We start from the raw sequence: 15,808 nt of genomic DNA on the forward strand, positions 1-15,808 counted from the left end.
TTACTACAATCTTAACTTAGTTTTGGATTACTTTCCATATACATTACGTTTCATATTTTTATTTCTAGAGATCTTCACAACAATGAAATAACTGAACTCCCAGAAAAAGTTTTCTCAGCACTCACTTCCTTATGTGAGCTGTAAGTATATTGCCAAAAATACAATTTAAAAATATGACATAGCTAATAATAATACAACATAATATAAACTTTATTAAATCTCCAATGAAATGGCTTTGCAGAAATAATTTACAATATAAAAACTAACTAATGAAATACGTTAACGAATGCTGTAAAAGTCAAAACTTACAAGCACTTAAACGCGAGGTCAAGATTATGATATGATTTTTTTTTCCGTCTTAAGCTTTTAGGGAATTTATCAACGAAACGAATAATGGCAACCAGAAGTCATTACAGTGTAAGCCTGGACCCCAGTATATAGGTCTTTCATTCCATTGATCTGAATATTAATTCTCCTTACTGACAGCCATAAATTACTTTTTATGTCAGTCATGGGAATTTGATGACTTATCTAGCCAAAAAAAACCCTGGTGATAAATTTGCCCATTCTTGTCACAAGTCTGCTTAACAATGTATTGAGCTTGTGGGGAGAAAATTTATATTAATCACTTTTGGGTTAAAAATAATTCTTTGTTAGTCTTGTCGAACAGCGAGACCATCAAACATCTATGTACAGTTGGTCACTTTACAAGGAATTGTCTGACTTAGTTATAAACCGATTCGCACAGCTGATTTGAATAAAGTCTCAATAAAAGTTAATATGGACTGTTTTAAATCTACAATTAAAGTACTCTTTGACGATACCCTTCTAATGTTAACTATATGTTGCTATATAATTGAGGCCAATTGGGATTAGTTGTAATGCCACGAGGCTTATCTACCAAGAATTAAGTAAAGTCATGATCAACGAGATCTGGGGAACAAAACTAGAATAAAATTGAAACAATAATTGATTGCATTGTTCTTCCTTATTTAGAATTAAACAATGATGTTGCTCGCGATCTTTTTGTTAACCAAGTGTTAATTAATCAACGGTTTCGTAATTAAGAGCCACCTCTCTTGGGGAGGTTTAAACCAGTTCTAACACTTTCAACAAACTGTACTATTTGGACGGATTGAATCTCCCAAACTTTTTTACTTCATGGTAATGTTATAATGTCATATAAAACAAAAATAGATGCTTATATATATGCAAGCATCAATGTGACGAAATGGATGACAATGGGAAAAAAAAGGAGCTTTCTAACACTAACGGCCTACATTTGGTCTCCAATCTCATATATCTTAAAAGGAAACTGGGTAAACCCCTCATTTTATTGCTGGAGAGTGAATAGCATACTAGGATAAAACTTTCTTCAAAGTTTGAAAAAAATTCTTTGAAGCAGATTCATAGCCACCCTCACAATTAAAAAAAATTAAGGTCTCTCTAAATCCGCTCCAGAGAATTTTTTTAAACTTTGCAGAGAGTTTCGTTTTAGCCTACTAATCACTTTTTCGCAATAAAAAATGGGGGTCACCGAGTTCTTTTTAGATATATAAGGGCTTAAACATAAGATATAGGGCTTTTCTAGATGGTTCCTTTGTTGCCATTGTATTCTATTACGTCACATTAATACGTGCATCCTGTCAAGCAGTCAGAGGTGTTTCATATGGTACCATAACATTGCCATTAAGTGAAACATTGTTGTAGAGTTCACCTTTCTAATAGCACATTTCCTACAAATTGTTGAAACCGGTTTAAGCCATCTTAAGATAAGTTAGTACAACCTTAACTTAGTTTTGGATTACTTTCCATATACATTACGTTTCATATTTTCATTTTCAGATATCTTCATGAAAATGAAATAACTGAACTCCCAGAGAACGTTTTCTCAGGACTCACCAACTTATTTCTTTTGTAAGTATATTACCACAAATACAATTATAAAATATGACATAGCTATGCACCTGGTCACTCCACAAGGAATTGTCTGACCTAGTTACAAACCGATTCGCACAGCTGATTTAAATCAAGTCTCAATAAAAATGAATACGGGCCGCTTTAAATCTAAAATTTAAAAATTCTTTGACCTTACCCTTCTAATGTTAACTCTATGTTGGTATATAATTGAGGCCAATTGGGATTAGTTGTAATGCCACGAGTCTTATCTACCAAGAATTAAGTAAAATCATGATCAGCGAGATCTGGGGGAACAAAACTACAATAAAATTGAAACAATAATTGATTGCATTGTTCTTCCTTATTTAGAATTAAACAATGTTGTTGCTGGCGATTTTTGTTTTAACGAAGTGTTAATTAAGAAACGGTTTAGTACTTGAGAGCTACCTCTCTTAAGGAGGTTTAAACCAGTTTTAACACTTTCAACAAAATGTACTATTTGGTGGGATTGAATATCCCAAACTTCTTTTACTTCATGGTAATGTGAAAATGTCATATAATACAAAAATAGATGCTTATATAAATGCAAGCACCAATGTGACGTAATGGATGACCATGGAAAAAAAAAAAACTTTCTAACAATAACGGGCTACATTTTGTCTCCAAACTTATATATCTTAAAAAGAAACTGGGTAACCGTCTCATTTTATTGCTGGAGAGTAAATAGCATACTAGGATAAAACGTTCTCCAAAGTTTGAAAAAAGTTCTTTGGAGCAGATTCATAGCCACCCTCACAATTAAAAAAGATTAAGGTCTCCCTAAATCCGCTCTAGAGAATTTTTCTAAACTTTGAAGAGAGTTTCGTTTTAGCCTACTAATCACTTTTCGGCAATTAAAAATGGGGGTCACCGAGTTCTTTTTAGATATATAAGAGCTTAAACATAAGATATAGGGCTTTTTTAGATGGTTCCTTTGTTGCCATTGTAATCTATTGCGTCGCATTAATACGTGCATCCTGTCAAGCAGTTAGAGGTGTTTCATATGGTACCATAAAATTGCCATTAAGTGAAACATTGTTGTAGAGTTCATCTTTCTAATAGCACATTTGCTACGAATTGTTGAAACCGGTTTAGGCCACCTTAAGATAAGTTAGTACAACCTTAACTTAGTTTTGGATTACTTTCCATATACATTACGTTTCATATTTTCATTTCTAGAGATCTTCACAACAATGAAATAACTGAACTCCCAGAAAAAGTTTTTTCAGGACTCACTCACTTAGATCAGTTGTAAGTATATTGGCCCAAATACAGGTTAAAAATATGATATAGCTATGACCCTAGTCACTCCACAAGGAATTGTCTGACCTAGTTACAAAGCGACTCGCACAGCTGATTTAAATCAAGTCTCAATAAAAATGAATACGGACCGTTTTAAATCTAAAATTAAAGTACTCTTTGACAATACCCTTCTAATGTTAATTCTATGTTGCTATGTAACTGAGGCAAATTGGGATTAGTTGTAAGGCCACGAGTCTTATCTACCAAGAATTAAGTGAAGTCGTGATCAGCAAGATCTGGGGGAACAAAACTACAATAAAATTGAAACAATAATTGATTGCATTGTTGTTCCTTATTTAGAATTAAACAATGTTGTTGCTGGCGATTTTTTTTCAACGAAGTGTTAATTAAGAAACGGTTTAGTACTTAAGAGCTACTTCTCTTAAGGAGGTTTAAACCAGTTTTAACACTTTTAACAAAATGTACTATTTGGTGGGATTGAATCTCCCAAACTTCTTTTACTTCATGATAATGTTATAATGTCATATAAAACAAAAATAGATGCTTATATAAATGCAAGCACCAATGTGACATAATGGATGACCATGGAAAAAAAAAACTTTCTAACACTAACGGCCTACATTTTGTCTCCAAGCGCATATATCTCAAAAAGAAACTGGGTAACCCTCTCATTTTATTGCTGGAGAGTAAATAGCATACTAGGATAAAACGTCCCCCAAAGTTTGAAAAAAGTTCTTTGGAGCAGATTCATAGCCACCCTTACAATTAAAAAAGTTTAAGGTCTCCCTAAATCCGCTCTAGAGAATTTTTTTAAACTTTGAAGAGAGTTTCGTTGTAGCCTACAAATCACTTTTCGGCAATAAAAAATGGGGCTCACCGAGTTCTTTTTAGATGTATAAGCACTTAAACATAAGGTATAGGGCTTTTTAGATGGTTCTTTTGTTGCCATTGTAATCTATTACGTCACATTAATACGTGCATCCTGTCAAGCAGTTAGAGGTGTTTCATATGGTACCATAAAATTGCCATTAAATGAAACATTGTTGTAGAGTTCATCTTTCTAATAGCACATTTCCTACAAATTGTTGAAACCGGTTTAAGCCACCTTAAGATAAGTTAGTACAACCATAACTTAGTTTGGGATTACTTTCCATATACATTACGTTTCATATTTTCATTTCTAGAGATCTTCACAACAATGAAATAACTGAACTCCCAGAAAACGTTTTCTCAGGACTCACTTCCTTATATGAGCTGTAAGTATATTGGCCCAAATACAGTTTAAAAATATGACATAGCTATGCGTCTAGTCACTGCAAAAGGAATTGTCTGACTTAGTTACAAAGCGATTCGCACAGCTGATTTAAATTAAGTCTAAATAAAAATGAATACGGACCGTTGTAAATCTAAAATTAAAGTACTCTTTGACAATACCCTTTTAATGTTAATTCTATGTTGCTATATAATTGAGGCCAATTGGGATTAGTTGTAATGCCACGAGTCTTATCTACCAAGAATTAAGTGAGGTCATGATCATCAAGATCTGGGGGAACAAAACTAGAATAAAATTGAAACAATAATTGATTGCATTGTTCTTCCCTTTTTAGAATTAAACAATGTTGTTGCTGGCGATTTTTTTTAACGAAGTGTTTCATTAAGCAACGGTTTAGTACTTAAGAGCTACCTCTCTTGGGGAGGTTTAAACCAGTTTTAACACTTTCAACAAACTGTACTATTTCGTGGGATTGAATCTCCCAGACTTCTTTTACTTCATGGTAATGTTATAATGTCATATAAAACAAAAATAGATGCTTATATAAATGGAAGCACCAATGTGACGTAATGGATGACCATGGAAAAAAGAGCTTTCTAAAACTAACGGCCTTTATTTTCTCTCCAAACGCATATATCTTAAAAAGAAACTGGGTAACCCCTTCGTTTTATTGCTGGAGAGTGAATAGCACACTAGGATAAAACTTTTTTTAAACTTTGAAAAAAATTATTTGAAGGAGATTCATAGCTACCCTCACAATTAAAAAAAAATTAAGGTCTCTCTAAATCCGCTCCAGAGAATTTTTTTTAAACTTTGCAGAGAGTTTCGTTTTAGCCTACTAATCACCTTTCGGTAATAAAAAATGGGGGTTACCGAGTTCTAATTAGATATATAAGCGCTTAAACATAAGATATAGGGCTTTTTTAGATGGTTCCTTTCTTGCCATTGTAATCTATTACGTCACATTAATACGTGCATCCTGTCAAGCAGTTAGAGGTGTTTCATATGGTACCATAACATTGCCATTAAGTGAAACATTGTTGTAGAGTTCATCTTTCTAATAGCACATTTCCTACAAAGTGTTGAAACCGGTTTAAGCCACCTTAAGATGAGTTAGTACAACCTTAACTTAGTTTTGGATTCCTTTCCATATACATTACGTTTCATATTTTCATTTCTAGAGATCTTCACAACAATGAAATAACTAAACTCCCAGAAAAAGTTTTCTCAGGACTCACTAACTTAAATAAGCTGTAAGTATATTGCCGGCCCAAATACAGTTTAAAAATATGACATAGCTATTCGCCTTCTCACTCCACAAGGAATTGTCTGACTTAGTTAGAAAGCGATTGGCACAGCTGATTTCAATCTAGTCTCAATAAAAGTTAATACGGACCGTTTTAAATCTAAAATTAGAGTATTCTTTGACAATACCCTTCTAATGTTAACTCTATGTTGCTGTATAATTGAGACCAATTGGGATTAGTTGTAATGCCACGAGTCTTATCTACCAAGAATTAAGTAAAATCATGATCAGCGAGATCTGGGGGAACAAAACTAGAATAAAATTTAATCAATAGTTGAGTTCATTGTTCTTCCTTATTTAGAATTAAACAATGTTGTTGGTGGCGATTTTTTTTTTCAACGAAGTGTTAATTAAGCAACGGTTTGGTACTTAAGAGCCACCTCTCTTAGGGAGGTTTAAACCATTTTTAACACTTTCAACAAATTGTACTATTTGGCGGGATTGAATCTCCCAAACTTCTTTTACTTCATGGTAATGTTATAATGTCATATAAAACAAAAATAGATGCTTATATAGATGCAAGCACCAATGTGACGTAATTGATGACCATGGAAAAAAAAAACTTTCTAATACTAACGGCCTACAGTTGGTCTCCAAACTCATATATCTCAAAAAGAAACTGGGTAAACCCCTCATTTTATTGCTGGAGAGTAAATAGCATACTAGGATAAAACTTTCTTCAAAGTTTGAAAAAAATTCTTTGAAGCAGATTCATAGCCACCCTCACAATTAAAAAAAATTAAGGTCTCTCTAAATCCGCTCCAGAGAATTTTTTTAAACTTTGCAGAGACTTTCATTTTAGCCTACTTATCACTTTTTCGCAATAAAAAATGGGGGTCACCGAGTTCGTTTTAGATATATAAGCGCTTAAACATAAGATATAGGGCTTTTTTAGATGGTTCCTTTGTTGCCATTGTAATCTATTTAAACAATAGAGTAATTCTGTCGAGGAACTATCGGCTGATAGTTGCCCCGCGGAAATTTGATGTTCTTAAAACAAATATTTTCCCGAGAAGCGAGGCTTCGAGGGCAAATATGCTAGTTTTGGATTACTTTCCATATACATTACGTTTCATATTTTTATTTCTAGAGCTCTTCACAACAATGAAATAACTGAACTCCCAGAAAAAGTTTTCTCAGGACTCACTTACTTATTTCGTTTGTAAGTATATTACCACAAATACAATTTAAAAATACGGCAAAGCTATGCGCCTGGTCACTCCGCAAGGAATTGTCTGACTTAGTTACAAACCGATTCGCACAGTTGATTTAAATCAAGTCTCAATAAAAATGAACATGGGCCGTTTTAAATCTAAAATTAAAGTACTCTTTGACAATACCCTTCTAATGTTAATTCTATGTTGCTATATAATTGAGGCCAATTGGGATTAGTTGTAATGCCACGAGTCTTATCTACCAAGAATTAAGTAAAATCATGATCAGCGAGATCTGGGGGAACAAAAGTAGAAGTAGTACTATAGGGGAATATGAGCCACTTTTGAATGGAGCGTTCTGATTGGTCGAGAGCAAAAATTAATGAGATGCATCGGCTTCTGATTGGTGGAAATTTTTGTGTCCGCCATTATCACGTGCACACGTGAACAGGATTGGTTTAGACGGTGGGGTCAAAGTCCAACCAAGTCCAATTTCGGGGTTCATCACAGAAAGTATGTAAAGAATGTGAAAAACCGGGGGGAACACTTAGGAGACCACAGTGGAAGTTTTTTCTCGAATCATGAACGGTTTAATCAACAAACAAACAAACTTGATTTACAGGCGGGAACGTGTGAGGAGACCTGGTGTCTAATGACCTCGTCCCTAAGCAAATAGTTCAGCTAAGACTTGAGCGAGATCCAGATCCTCTTCGGTGAACCGTTGGTAACCGTAAGGGTAGGTCTGGGCCGTGGTGGGATCCAGGACCCGTTTGGAGTAGACGAGCCGGTAGTCTTTGTGAGAAGGTTGTGTTTCTAGGTCTTGGCGTTTCTTTGGATGGTGTGAGATTGCGTGACGCGGGTGGTACGCGGTTTGTCTAGAGGACGATGCAATTCATCCAAGGTGTTTTGACGTAAGACATCATAATTCAATTGAGTCATCCCTTCGACGTTGAGGGAGAAACCGCGGACCTTGCATTCGACTTTTCCATTCTTGGTCTTGTAACCGTAGTTCTTAGGACCGCCCGAACAGAATTCCACGATGTAATCGTTTGTGTCGAGTTCGCTTTTGAAGTCGCCAAGGTAGGCACCTCGTGGAGGGTCCAAAGGTGGGTCGCCAGGACGATGGAGGTAGACGACCGAGTCGGTGTCAAAGTAGAGGACGCGTTCACCGAGATGATCGAGGGCTCGATAGAGACGGAGTCTGGCATGACAGGTAGTGAAGGCGGCTATGAAGATGTTGAGATTGGGTGAAGGCAGGACATCGTGCGTTTGGAGTTTGTAATGGACTTCGACACGGTCCTCGGTCAGGGAACTGACGTAACGGACATCGTGTTGATCGCTGTCGAGGAATTGGATGAACGGTTGAGGTTTGGTGAATTCTCGGACCTGAGTCTTGTTGATCCGTTGCCCGAATTTGCCCCACATGGAATTGAGCATCATCTTGGCCAGGGCTCGGAGTCCAGGGTTCTTTTGGATTTTAGTGGGATCGAGACGAATGCCTTCCCGAGCATAGTACGCATCGACGTGGGCTTGTTTCTGAGCAGGGGTGGTACATCCTTCGGACCAACTGCTGGCTTCTTCTTTGATTTGGAGCCACGTGTCCACGTAGGATTGGAAGAGTCCCGTGCGTTGCTGATCGAAGTGCCATACTTCGTGTACGTGTAACCTTTTTGCTTTTGTACGATGTAACCTTTTTGCACGGCCATGTCGAGTTCTGGGGTGCACCAGGTACCAACGAGGGCATGTTCTTCGTCCGTATGATGACAGGCATGCGTCTTTTCCAAAAGGGGTTTGGAAATGTTCTCTTCGACGCAGGTACGACATAAGGGAAACGTGAGCTTGTCGTGACTGCGGTAAGGTAACACGGGATGGTAGAGACGTGAAGGTGGAAGGACGGTACATTTGGCCAAACCGAAATAAGGCGAGAGATCAGTGGTGTCGGGTTCGTAGAGGAAGGTGGGATGTCCGACAGGATAGGTGCCATACTTGTTGACCCAAGGATACAAGGATGTGTAATCGTCGTATCGGATCTCCTCCTCTTCCTCGACGTGAGCGTAGAGACATATGGCATTGGTCCGACCCCCGTAAAAAGCATCTCGTGGTTCAAGGGGGGCTTGAAGGTTTCGATGGGCTAGAAAGTCTATGATGTCCTGGTTGGTTTGTTTCAGGGTGTTCCAGGTACATTCCCACTTGCCCACAAATTGGTATCCGAGGGATACGTACGTTTTTTGTCGACAAGAGCACGGACCTCGTCCATGGTGCGATCGAGTAGCGTCGGATGCACGTCGGTGCGTTGGAGATGGCAGGTCCGACATCCGTGTCAGAAGCACCCGTAGAATTCGTAGACGGTCTTGGTGTCGGCATCGTATCCGTCGACCGTGTATCGGGTGCCAGGAATGTGGTACTCACCCTCGTTTCGAGCATGCTGGATGCGTTGTCGATGTAAGGGATGATAATAGTCGTATTGTCCGTAGGCACGAGCCATGGCTTCGTGGTCCTCGTATTCTTCCGGCGAGAGGGCCAGCCAGGCTTGACGTCGTAGATTGCGTTCGCACCAGGTCAGCCATTCCATGGAGGCCTGGGAATGATTGACACGACCTTGCCATCCTAAGAGGGGTTTGGAAGCAACGGCCTCTTCTTCCATACAATGCATACGCAAGTAGCGATTACAGGCGGAGGCCACTGTCATTTGTTCAAAAGGGTTGAACTCAGCACGTGCTTGAAAATCCCGCATGAAAGTTAGACATCCTTGTTTCAAGAGTTTCACGTCCGATTCGCAGTACGCCAGGAGTTCGGCTTGAAAATCAAAGACGACCTCTCGTATGACTTGATCGTCGTACCAGGTGTCGAAGTCGCGACGTTTCTTGACGGACATCCCGTCGGCATGTAAAAGGACTTGTCGGGAAGTTGGCCTACGTACATTTGATGCTCGGGGGTGTTGAACAAATGTGGAAAGTGTCCTTTCTTGAGTTCGGTGAGTCCGAACGTCTTGGGGAAATCGCTTAGTGGCATTTGGAAGAAGGAGAGCGAATCGATGAATCGTATGGTGGTGTTTTCGTGAGGGTAGGTGAGTTGGAGGACTTTCCCACCGTTTCGGATGTGTTCGAGTGCTCTTTTTTGCCGGTGGAGTTCATCGATGACGGGATAACTGTCGTACCCTTTGAAATTATGAGCAATGACCGTCAGGGGTCGTGTCCCGTTTTCGGTCAGCTTCTCTAACAATTCCAGGAAGTGAAAGAGACAGTCGTCTCCTTTGAATGAAACGGGACGATCGTCGTCTTCCGTCTCGGCCAGCACCAGATTGGGTACGTGACGTCCCTCGACTTGCATGCTCTCAATGTCAAAGAAAACGTGTAAGGGTGGTGTCTCTTCGTCCTCGTCGTCGTCCTCGTTATCGCCCGCGAGGAAGGCGTGCAATCCAGCGGCCTGGTTGGCTAAGAGAGGTGCCAGTCCCCTACTCAGGATCCTGTCAAAGGAGTGTCGACGTCGTTGCAAGCGTTGTTCTTCGGCGGGGGTCATTTCGACTTGTAAGAAACATCGATGGTGATGGACGTCGACATATTTGCGGCAGCACGAACATTTTCGAAACCCGCACCGATGGGTTTGGATCTCTTTAAGGCTACGTATTATGTGGTGACATTCTTTGCACTGACGACGGGTGGCACAGACGGAGGGATGTTGAGGATCAACGGGTTTACCGGCTTGGGTCTTGGACCGATGGGTTTGGAGACAGACGTCCCCGTAGAAAGAACGTCCACAAAGGATACAGAGTGTCTGAGCCGTGCGGTATTGTCGGTAGGCCTCGACATGATCAGGGCATCCGTCTTGTAGGCAGGCTCCGCAGTGATTGGCTTGGTTGTTGCGACAGGCATGTTGACCCGGATTCTTGTAGGCTCGAAAGCACTGGCTGCAAAAGTAATCTTGCCCGAAGAAACCGGGTAAGGAAGATAAGGCATCGTAATGACCGTCTTCGTGTAAGAGTCCTAACAAAGTGTCGCACGTCCGTAAGCGAAACAAGCATAAGGGCGGTTGGCGTCCACGACCACGATGGTGTAGTCTTGAAGACTGGGAGCTGTGACGAGGTGCTGAAGTTGTTCTGGACCGTAGGGTTGAGGAAGAAGACCTATTTCGTCTAGAAGCTCTTGAGCTACTCGTGTCATGCGATGATGGTTACCACGAGAGCGGGTCCATTGTCGGCGATGTTGGGGATCGTCTCGGTGTTGATAGGCTCCTCGAGCCAGAGCAATGGCGCGTGGACAGCATAGATTTTGGTCATCCTGTGGAACACGCAAGACACAGCGTTTGAATTCTTTGAGACGCGTCGATGCTTGATGCCCTGGTAAATGTTTTCGTTTGTAACCGGAACCTGTGGGAGCACCGCGTACGTGAACGAAGGAGAGGGTGAAGGAATCATCCATTTCAAATTGTTCGTTAGAGTTGAGCATGTGGGAAAGATTCCCAAGTAAGGCATCCACGCGTGGACCTTGAGCGCGCCATTCTCCGGCCCTCAGTCCCCAACCGTTGTAGGCATTGGCAATACGATTGGAGGCTAGAGCGATGTAAATCCGGTCGCCATCCGGAATGTCTCGGTCGTTGATTAAGTCGTCTAGAGCGTTACGAAGACCTTGTACGAGGGCATCGGTCAGGCGTTGTCGGGGGATGAAAGCTCCTATCTGTCGAGGGCGAAGTTGAAAGACGCGTTCACGAACTCTGAGACGGACACTACGTCGTTCCACCACAGGTAGTCTTTCAAAGACAAAACGTCCTGGAGCGGCACCTCCTATTTGTTCAAACTCGTGGAGTGCTTGAGCTAAGTCATCGTCACTATCCATGATGAGATTTGTGGTGAAAAAAAGACGACGTGTCCTTTATAGAGAAAGGGTCACCTTGAAGGACCTTGACGTATATCCTAGATGGGCCAATCCGGAGAGAGATAGGTCTCCTGGGGGAATGGGGGGGTATCCCCCAGAGAGTCATGTGACCCCTTAGGAGAACGGGGATTGGTGGAACGATTCCTGTTAAGTAGCGAGTCCAATCGAGTGGGGGCATCAGAAGTCATGGATCCAAACAGTCGTATGACCGAGTTGGCGGTAGCCAGACGTGGTATGGAGATCGCGCAAGACCCAGAGCATGAGGAAGAGGTATGGGTCAAGCAAGAGAACGGACGTTGGCGGAAAGAATGCCAGAGCACCAAAAAGCTCCCGGCGGTTCGAGACGAGGCTTCGTATTGGGACCTGTTACCTCCCGAAGTACGTCAACATGTGTTGGAGATCCGAGATCGAGAGGAGGAGAGGGACCGAGAGATGGACCGAAGGGAACGTTGGAAACCCATTCACGAAGAGTTGTCCCGTCTACCACGTTGCAGTCAACATGGCACGGTACGTTCCGGTTATTTGTATTGGGTCGAAATCGAAGCGAACCTGATAGACTCGTTTATCTTTTTTGATGTCTTTTAGATGACGGCGACGTTCGTAGGAGAATCGACTATCGTATTTGAGTGTGGGTGGTGTCGTCGCTTTCCACCTGGGAGTTATCCTGATGGAAGCCGACTCATGAAATGTCGGTATTGTCTTCATGGGATGTTGAGTTGTCCGGGGTATCGTTATTGTACCGGTAACTATCGTTCCCCTCGTCGTCGAGAGGGGTTGGTCATTTGTCGTTGGTGTCGATACCCTCTCCACCGAAGGGGTCTTCTTTGTATGCCTCTTCGATCGCCTCATTGTCGTTGTTTCTTCTAGGTTATGGTGATGGTCAGTAGCGAGGATGATCATTGGGTCGAATGGCAATGTCGTTGTAGTTACGTGGGATTGACGCGTAGAAAGTGGGACTGTTCTTGTTCGGTCTCTTATGCACCTCGCCGTCGTCCAGGACTTATGATTTGTAACTGTGACGTGGGTTATGGTTTCCCACCGTGTCGTCATGATTTGGGGGACTGGTGTTATTTATGTCAGGGAATGGCGCTTTAGTTTTTCTCTTTATTTGTGTGTAGGTGATTTGTCAATTTGAGGAATCTTTTAATGCGTTGGGAAGATGGGGAAGATCGGTATGGAGAAATGGAGTATGGATGTGGCGACGGCGACGACCTCCGCGCACGACGGCCCAGCATCACTGGAGGCTATGTTATTGGATGGAAGTATTTGAGTGATTTTTTTTTCTTTAGATGGTGGTACAAGAACATAGGACCTACCAGGGATACCGACGTTATCCGGGGGAGCGATGGTCTTGGATCAAGTGGGAGTGTCTGCAATGTCTGGAGTCCGCCGCTACATGCATCCACTGTTTGAAAACGATTGGATTGCAACCCCTTTCATTGCATGTGTTACGGATGTCTTGTTCGTTGTCGATGTGACGGGTTGGAAGTTTCCTATGGACGTCGTCGTTGTCATACGGACCGCCGTCGGTCTCTTTTTTACGAGGTTCCTTTTTTTTGACTTTTTCAGGAAGGACGTTGTACCTCTTATGGGTGTGGATGTTGTTCCTCCTATTGCTTCCGTCTTAGTGCCACAGGTCTCTATTGGGATGCCTTACTAATTCATACGTTTCGTTGCTTTTATCGTTAGATGTGGTGTCGTCTAAACAGATTTACCCCTTGGTCAACCCAGCGGGGTTGGACGGAAAAAGAGTTGGAAATTGTGACGGACATATGGAAGAGGGTTACGAAGGCGGGGCATGTTGATCGTCGTTATGGTCGCCGCCGCCGTCGTCGATAGTCGATTCTTCTACTGACGTCATTTCTCTGTTTTTTAATAGACTTGGTGCGGTCTACCTAAATATGGATCGGCTTATTCGTCTAGGAGACCCCATTCCTTTGAACAAGAAACTGTTTATCTCCAAGTCTGGTCATCTATCAAAAATGATTTGAATCTTTTTTAGACCATGACGGTGTACGCCATTGGGGAAGGGTTTATGCTTTGGGATTCACCTTGCTGTTCCTTTGGACCCATCACATGCATGCGTTGTCTTGACCGGGTCAATCACATATCGCCGCTGAAACACGAACGACATTGTCAGGGGACGTATGAGTATCGCAGGGAAAAATCGAGTGTCGTCGCGAGATCCTATACCCTCTCGTACCATGGTCATTATAATATGCACGTCCTATGGGACCTTACACGATGAATTTTGTTTTTAATAGACCATGACGATGTACGCCAAGGGGGATGGATTCACGCTTTGGGACGCACCTTGTTGTTTGCAGTTCGGACCTGTGACGTGCATGCATTGTCTTCACCGATTTGACGGACGTGTCCCACCGTGGGAACATGAACGACAGTGTCAAGGAACGTATAGAGCTTATCGGAAAAGTGGTTGTGACCGTCGGTTTTTACATCGTCTCATACGTCTCTTCCTTTACAGATCATGACTTATACGATGATATTTTTCAGATCATGGTCCGTGCCGACCGATGTTTTTGTACGTGGAGTGGCCGCTTTCACGTGCACGAGAGACGTCCCTATACGCCCGAGGTTCGACTCATGTTACTGGAGGAACGTTTGACAGGACTTTCTTTGTTTATGTTTTAGTGCATTCTGATCGACCCCCCTGATTACGAGGATTACATCGGATACGAGGGTCGTTACTGTAGGGAGTGCCATAGAGGAAGTTACACCACCGTTCCGAAACTTGCCATTGCGGATGCGATCGTGACACGATACGGGTTTTTTGTTGCAGATCCAACTACCTCGCTCACGTCGTCATGTGAGAGCTGTGATGCTGTTTGGTTAACTGTTTTGTTGTGCGACAGCGCATGCCCTCCGTGAAGCCGGGTGTTATCGGAGACAACCCATATGGCACCCGGAAAAACAAATTAAAAAGAATCAGAGAACGGGACGATTTCGTTTTGTACCTTTTATTGACATTTATGGTCCTTGGTGTCGTCGGACAAGAATATTCAATCGTAAATTTCGTTAAGAAGAAAACATTAAAGTTTGAGTTTACGTTTCATTTGCATGATTTTCTTGACCACTTTCTCCGTCTTCTTCTTTTTGCCTGGGAGGTTACTGATAGCCCGAATCATTTTGTCGTCGGCTTTCCACTTGTCCTGTAAGTTTCTGGCCTTGGCTTAATCCATGTCGTGGGTCTTGGCAATCTTGTCCAACCGATTGATGCCAGGATCACCTCGTTTGAGTCGTTTGGCCAGTTTGGTGCCAGGACCCATGTACTGATAGCCAGGCCAATGAAACTCGATCCCTGTCTTGGCCAAAGCATTCTGCAAGTCAAACTTGCCACCTCGTTGACGTCGTCGGCGTCGTCTCTTAGTAGTCCTCGCCATCCAGTTGTCGTTTGAGTTTCTTATCAAAATCCAACCAACCGGGCGGGCGTCGTAATTTATCTGTTTCGGTAGGACGGCGGCGACCTGTCTTCTTACGGATCTTCTTCTTGACCGATTGAGCGGTCGTCTCCACATAGTCGGCCACACTATTTCCCATCATCCTGGGATCTCCTTGAAACGGAAGGTGTCCCCAGTCGACCGATGGAGCCGGTGTCTTGGGGGGCGACTTTTTCTTCTTCTTCTTGGGTGGGGTTGCTTTGGGTTGAGTTATGAATCGAAGTCGTTTTTTAGCCTTAGGGGGTGCTGAGGGTGTGGTCTCGGGCGTTTTCTTCTTCTTCTTTACCAACTGCCTCAACATGGAGTGTAAGGGTCCTTGCGCATAGGCATCGGCTTCGGCATCGTGTTCGTCGTCGGCATCCGGTCCCAACCCAAGAGGTTGTCGAACGGCTTTGGTCCACGCTTTCTTTTTGTTGGCTAAAGGGGTGGCCAAGGCTTTCTTCACACCTGGAGGAATCTGGTCCGACATGAGAATGGCTTCTTGTTTTAGCGGCGATAAGAGCGGCTTTGGCCAAGGGAAGGTTTTCGGTCAGACGTTCCTTGTA

At 42.4% G+C, this 15,808-nt stretch overlaps 1 long non-coding RNA gene and 1 pseudogene across 1 annotated transcript; one reads left to right on the forward strand and one right to left on the reverse strand.

The window, feature by feature from the left end:
• The first annotated feature begins 91 nt into the window (after positions 1–91).
• Positions 92–3,146, forward strand: LOC137988242 (uncharacterized). Its single transcript, XR_011120761.1, has 3 exons — positions 92–140; positions 1,846–1,917; positions 3,118–3,146. It is a non-coding gene; the product is annotated as an uncharacterized lncRNA (long non-coding RNA).
• Positions 3,147–8,370: 5,224 nt separating this feature from the next.
• On the reverse strand, positions 8,371–10,453 carry LOC137988281 (uncharacterized; annotated as a pseudogene).
• Between the last annotated feature and the right edge of the window lie 5,355 nt (positions 10,454–15,808).

This window comes from Montipora foliosa, unplaced genomic scaffold, assembly GCF_036669935.1.
Source record: "Montipora foliosa isolate CH-2021 unplaced genomic scaffold, ASM3666993v2 scaffold_412, whole genome shotgun sequence".
NCBI classification, from domain to species: domain Eukaryota; kingdom Metazoa; phylum Cnidaria; class Anthozoa; order Scleractinia; family Acroporidae; genus Montipora; species Montipora foliosa.